The 6,809-nt window shown below is 36.6% G+C and overlaps 1 long non-coding RNA gene across 1 annotated transcript; it reads left to right on the plus strand.

The window, feature by feature from the left end:
- Positions 1-3,799: 3,799 nt before the first annotated feature.
- On the plus strand, positions 3,800-6,371 carry LOC101691043. The gene is made up of 3 exons (XR_001179789.2): positions 3,800-3,879; positions 4,054-4,199; positions 5,703-6,371. It is a non-coding gene; the product is annotated as an uncharacterized LOC101691043 (long non-coding RNA).
- The last annotated feature ends 438 nt before the right edge of the window (positions 6,372-6,809 follow it).

Genomic DNA, 6,809 nt, shown 5'->3' on the forward strand with positions numbered 1-6,809 from the left:
GTATATATTTAAGATACCATTAAAATGACTGCATAAAAGTATACACACTCAAAGAGTCTCCATTCCCACCTCTCACAGCTTCCTTGCCCTGCTATGGGAAAACACATCACAATCTCCAAGGAAAATGAAGCATGACCTTTAGAGTGTCTTTCTAAATGCTGTCTTAATCATATGATTGAGTTCTTTAATAAGTGCATATGTGCTGTTGGAAGAGAATAACATATGTCACATACCAGAGGGTCATTCAATGTGAGTCATTAGGAAACCACTTCCTGATTTCAGACAAGATGGAGGTCTCCCCAGCACCACTCCGTGAGAAGTTACAGGATGCACTGGGTGAAGGACATTAATTTTCTCAAAGGAAAGGCTCTGAAATCATTCAAGTGATTGAAAAGTATTTGTCTAAGACTAAGGAAACTCACCAGATAGATATGTGAACAAAAGTACTAACTAGATGCCCAATTAAATGCAAATTTTGAATAAACAATGATTTTTTTAAGTGTAAATATATTGTATGCACTATTAGTGACATAGTTATACTAAAAATATTGTTTTTGTCATTTATCTGAAATTCAAATTTAACTTGGTATATTTTTATTTGCTGAATCTGACAATTTGAAACCCAGAGAATATGAAAGAGTTTATCTGGATTTGATAAATTTAAGAGAAACACAATTATTATATTGATTTAATTATAATGAAGCATCAGTGTGGTTCAGACAGCATGTCTGATTTGCACAGTATTGTCCTAAAGTTTCAAATTTCCTCTTTACTTTATCTTGTGCCTAGAAAATATTATTGCACACTTTACTACTCAATTCAGGACATTATAACTCAATTCAGGGCACAAAGTTATTCTAAAAGTAGTATGTAACTAGCTATGGTTACTAATTACACTGTTACCTACTACCAGGCAAAGAATAAAAGTATAAGCAACAAAAATAAATCTTTTGCAAATGAAGAATGGATAGAAGAGTTACGCTAATTATGAAGTAATTATACTACAAAGCATCTTTGTAAACCAAGCTCACCACAACTAGCATTCAAAAGATGTAAGTTCAAAAGGCTTGACTGGAAGAAAAATAACACAAAGGTTACTAAGAGATGACTCTGTTATCATGACTGCTTTTTCAAGACTTTAAACAACACCCAGTTTAATATAGCATAATCTCAAAAGTACAGCTCAGGATTCAGGTTGTCCAGATGTGTATCCTGCTTCTTCCAACACTAGCTATTTGTCTTTCCACAACTTCTCTAAGTCTCAATTCCTCTTCTGCAAAATAAAGAAAATAATATCTATAGTATAAGTTGTTTTGAGACTAAAATACTCCAAGTAAGACACCTAATCCAGTGCTGGGACAGAATGGGCACTCAACCAGTTTTGTCAATAAAGATGACAAAGAGAAAATGGTTAGAAGATAATAATGGTGGCAGTGATCTGAAATTAACATGTATAAAAAAAGAGGCATAGAAATGCTATCAGTTGTTATTCCCAGGCTGATGTGATTTTCTATCTTATTCTTCTGTTATTCTTGACATTTTCTAAAACTATATAACTTTTAAAATCAACTAAGCCTACTATTTAAACTGTCTCTACAATAAATAACGAGTTCATTTTTGTACAGCTTAAGCACAAGAGTTACCTTTGCCCCAACCAACTTCTTCAATCCTCTATCCTGTCTAAATTATAACCATGCCTTTAGAATGACAATATATATGTGTTATTTGGGAGAAAAAAGAGAATATTATATATATATATATAAAGTACATATAAATATTTATATATATGCATATATTATGTGTGTATACACATATATAATATCATCAGTGTTCATTAGTGTTGAGCACATCATGCATCAGATAATTTAGCTGATACTGAAGGGAAAAACAGAAAAGAAGATAACGAGGTTTTCATGGAGAAAAAGCATAAATGGATGGACTAACAAGGAAAGCTCTAAAGTACTAGGGACATTTGGGATAAGGCTGTGCACAGTCTGAGACACAAGTCTTCTGGGGATTATTTCATACTGGAGAGATTTAGGGCCACAAAGTAGGAAACGAAAGAATAATGTGATTCACAACTTTGCCTACTATAGTCCCCAGAGTAATGATGCTGGTGGAAACAGTGACCCATTGTGTTTAGTTGGTGGCAAATTTTCATGTATTTTTTAAGTTTTCAATTATTTGTTTCCCCCTTACTTAAATGTAGTGTGGAAAGCCAGTGAATACTTTGGAGACAGCATTTTTTTTCCTAATCTCATGTCTCCTTTTGATCTAGAAACCTTTAATATTCGTGGCTTTCAGATTCTCTTAATTTATACCTTCAATAACATTCAATAACTTTTCTATCATCTCTAAAACAATAATCCCCAAATCTTTATCTGTAGCTAAATCTTCTTTCACGAACTCCAGTTCTACATATATGTACTTAGTTATCCCCCAGCCACAGCAAACTGAGCAAGCCCTAAGAGGAACTCATCTCTTTCCATCAGCCACACTCCAGTATGAACTATGTTAGAAGAGTGGAAACCCCATTCTTATTTATTTCCCTCCACACAACCCACAAAGTTCTACATTTCCAGCTCCCCTTTACCATTTTAGTCCATGGTAGTCCTCCTTTCTCTCTTCCTGTCTCTCTCTCTTTTTTCTGTTCCCTTGCAATACAGTTATTTATACCGCAAGAAATATGTAAACTCCACCCTTGGAGACTATCCTCCTTTTTTCCACAGTATAACAACATTGCTATATATTTAGCAGATTGCATTTGTACTTTCCTAAATTAGCCCATTTTATGCTTTGTAGGCTAACCTCATACAAACCCTTCTTTTAAAGGGCATATGAATTTCCTTAGTGTTTTATAATGTTCAGCTAACAAGGAGAAATTTTGCCTATAAATTTTCCAAACACAAAATGTTTTTGTTAATAATTAAATGCATATCTCTAATTTGGAAAATCCTCTTATCTCTAGATAAAGAAGCAATATAAAAAGTTGGTAATGTATAGACAATGAGCTTCAAATATGTTGCGGATTTCAAAGAAAATGCTTTTGTGGTACCGATTTTGTCACTTTGTAAAGATCATCTGCCATTAACTTTCCTTTAAGAAACACGTGACTGACATTATTGTAATGATTTCAAAATAAATGTCAAAAGAAATGAATTGGTCAGCTATAAGAATTTATGCTTTATCCACCTCACAATGTTTACTTCAGCCTCCCTCTACCATCCTCTGAATTACCAGCCTTTTATGACAATTTTTTAATGACAATTAGGCAACACTTTGTCATCTGAGCTATAAGAATATTATTTTCTCTTCATATTTTCTCCAGGATAACTCTATAGGTTGTCCAAAGTAGATGAAAAACATTGAGATAAAATGATATTGTGAAGCACTGACCAATTGTGTTCTTTCCCAAGCTTTACTTGTACTCTGTGACCCTCACCAGTATTCTCAACAAGTTCTCAAAAACTCGTGAAAGAAAAAGAGCCAGTTGCTGTAAGGGTTTTGTCCCTGCTGATAAGAAAGGTGGGGTTCTTGGTGGAGGGATCAGTGATCACTGGAATGGAGAGCCGATGGAAAGGTGAACATCTGTGGGGTGGAGGCAACAATGACACGCTCTACTCCAGATTAAGACTAAATGATGCACAGCTGAGAAAATGACTGTGTGGTACACATAATGGTGTGCCAGCAACCAGAATCCTCTCCTAAATCACTCCCACTGCCCACACACCAATCCTACAGAATTGTGTGAACATTCTGGAATTTAGAAGCCACCTTAGAAGAAAGATAGTGAAGGGATGATGAATTGAGGAGAAGTACGTCTAATTTTTGCTATCCTTCTGGAATCTTTCTACTCAAAACTACTCAGACAAGAGTAAGGTACCGGTCTTATCTCTAATCTCAAAATGTTTTTTCTGGGGTTTTTTTTTTTTTTTGAGAAATAATTGATACATCACTATATAAGTTTAAGGACAATAGTATGGTGATTTGATTTACATATATTATAAAATGATTGCTACACTGGATTCAGCTAACATCCATATTCTCCTACAGATACAATAAAGAAGAAAAATATTTTCTTCTTGTGATAAGAACTGTCAGGATTTACTCTCTTCACAACTTTCCTGGACTTCATACAGCAGAGTTAGCCATAGTCATCATGATGCTATATGTGACCTTTCTACAAGGTGGATGAGAAGGTAATTTGGTGTAGCCACTATGGGAAACAATATGGAGATTCCTCAAAAAATTAAAATGAAAACTACCATATGATCCAGTAATGCCACTTCTGGGAATATATCCAAAGGAAACAAAAACACTAATTCAAAAAGATATCTGCATCATCATATTCATAGCAGCATTATTTATAATAACCAAGATATGGTAATAAGACATGGAAACAACCTAAGTGTTCCTCAACAGATGAGTGGTTAAAGAAGTTACCATATATGGGTGCCTGGGTGGCTCAGTTGGTTATGTGTCTGCTTTCAGCTTAGGTCATTAACGAGCTGAGATGGAGCCCTGGGTCAGGATCCCTGCTCTATAGGGACCCTGCTTCTCTCTTTCTCCTTTCCCTCCATCCCCCCAAATTGTACACGCTCTGCCTCAAATAAATGAAATCTTCTTAAAAAAAGAAATTTTGGTATATATAGATATGGAATGCAATAATATAGGAATATTCAGCCATTAAAAAATGAGGAAATCCTACCATTTAACAATAACATGAATGGACCTTGACGGCATTATGCTAAGTGAAATAAGTCAAATACAGGAAGACAAATACCATATGATATGTGGAATCTAAAAGCAAAAGCTCAGTGAAAAGAGATCAAACTTATGGTTACCAGAGATAGAGGTAGGGGGAGTGGGAACTGGAGGAAAGTGATCCAAAAGTACAAACTTCAGGGTGCCTGGGGGGCTCAGTCCATTAAGTGTTGGCTCAGGTCATCATCTCAGGGTCCTGGGACAGGTCCCCCATCTGACTCTGCACTCAGCAGGGAGTTTCCTTGAGATTCTCTCTCTCTCTGTCTCTCTACCTCCTCCTCCTCTTGTGTCCTCTCTCTCTCTCTCTCTCTCTCTCTCTCTCCCTCAAATAAACAATCTTTAAAAAAAGTAAAAAGGGGACGCGGGGGTGGCTCAGTTGGTTAAGCAGCTGCCTTCAGCTCAGGTCATGATCCCAGCGTCCTGGGATCGAGTCCCACATCGGGCTCCTTGCTCTGCAGGGAGCCTGCTTCTCCCTCTGACTCTGCCTTCCACTCTGTCGGCCTGTGCTCGCTCTCACTCTCTCTCTCTCTTACAAATAAATAAATAAAGTCTTTAAAAAAAAAAAAAGTAAAAAGTTCTAGCATTAGGATAAATAAGTACTAGAGATGTATCTCAGAACTTTGAATCCACTTTCCCTTTACTATCTGACACATTTAAATGCATTTGCAGGGGCACCTGGGTGACTCAGTAGGTTAAGCCTCTGACTTCACCTCAGGTCATAAACTCAGGGTCTTGGGATCAAGACCTCCTTCAAGCCCCACTTCAGTCTCCATACTCAGCGGGGAATCTGATTATCCCTCTCCCTCTCCCTGTGCTCCTTGCCCTGCTTGTGCTCTCTCTCCCAAATAAATAAATAAAATCTTTTTAAAATAAATAAATAAATAAATGCATTTACTATATTCATTACTAGAACTATGTAACTGTTCCATCTTTTCCAGTGCCCTGTGACCTTGTGTTGGGGAAATATAAATGAAAACAAAATCTCCTCCCAACCCAGGAAACTTCTCCATGAAGGTAGAAGAGGAAGAAAACAACTTATTATTAAATAAATATTATTAAATAAGAATGTGATATGCATCCCATGCAATCACTTGTTAAAGACAATGCCAATGCAGAAAGAAACCTCACCCCCTCTTCTGGAGCCAAGGAGATACAATCCCTACACACATATTCTCAAGATAAACCTGAACTGGTCCTCAAGAAAGAAGATTTGACAGCACCATTTGTCACACAGTTCATCCTAAATTCACCAAGTAACTGGGGTGACTATCTATGTTAGCTAATAGACTTTATATAGAGGAAACACGCACTTGTATCTATATAATAGGAAATGGTTTTATAACTTGGTGTGAGGTGTGTGCTGCCAAAGCTGAACTCCTACCATCCCACAGAAACTGGGAAACAGGGTCAGGATATTCCTTGATGATTACCTTCCAAAGTGATGTCTCCCAGATCCCTAAGAAAGACAATCCTGGGTCATAAAGCTGGCAAGAGCTATATTTAGCTTTTAGTAAGATTCCTATATCTTTCAAAAAGACAGAGGGATACTTGGGTGGCTCAGTTGGTTAGGAATCAGACTCTTGCTTTCAGCTCAGGTGATGGATTTATGGTTGTTGGATTAAGCCCCACATCCGGCTCACATCCCACTGTATGCTCAGTGTGGAGTCGGCTTCAGATTCTCTCTCCCTCTCACTCACTCTCCCTCTCTCCTAAATGAATAGAAAATGTTGAGAGAGAGAGAGAGAGAACTTATCAGTTTTCTAATGTAAAAGCTCTCCAAAAAGGGAAGGGGAAGTCTCCTTTTTTATTTTCAATAGGGAGAATTAAGTCTCTGACTTTTAACTTGTATTTGCCCTTATAATTGGATAAGTCATTAATTGTTTGAGGTCTTTGTTTCTAGATTTATAAAAGGCTAATTTGTATTTTATAGTCTCTAACATACATTTTCTCTTTAGAGTCCATGTGACTATCTTCTCTCAACTTGATGTCATCCACAAATTTAATTAAGTTGCCTTCTAGGTACTTAACTAAATAAATCTTGAGAA

This window comes from Mustela putorius, unplaced genomic scaffold (assembly GCF_011764305.1).
Source record: "Mustela putorius furo isolate JIRA1106 unplaced genomic scaffold, ASM1176430v1.1 tig00003834_pilon_pilon_pilon, whole genome shotgun sequence".
NCBI classification, from domain to species: Eukaryota; Metazoa; Chordata; class Mammalia; order Carnivora; family Mustelidae; genus Mustela; species Mustela putorius.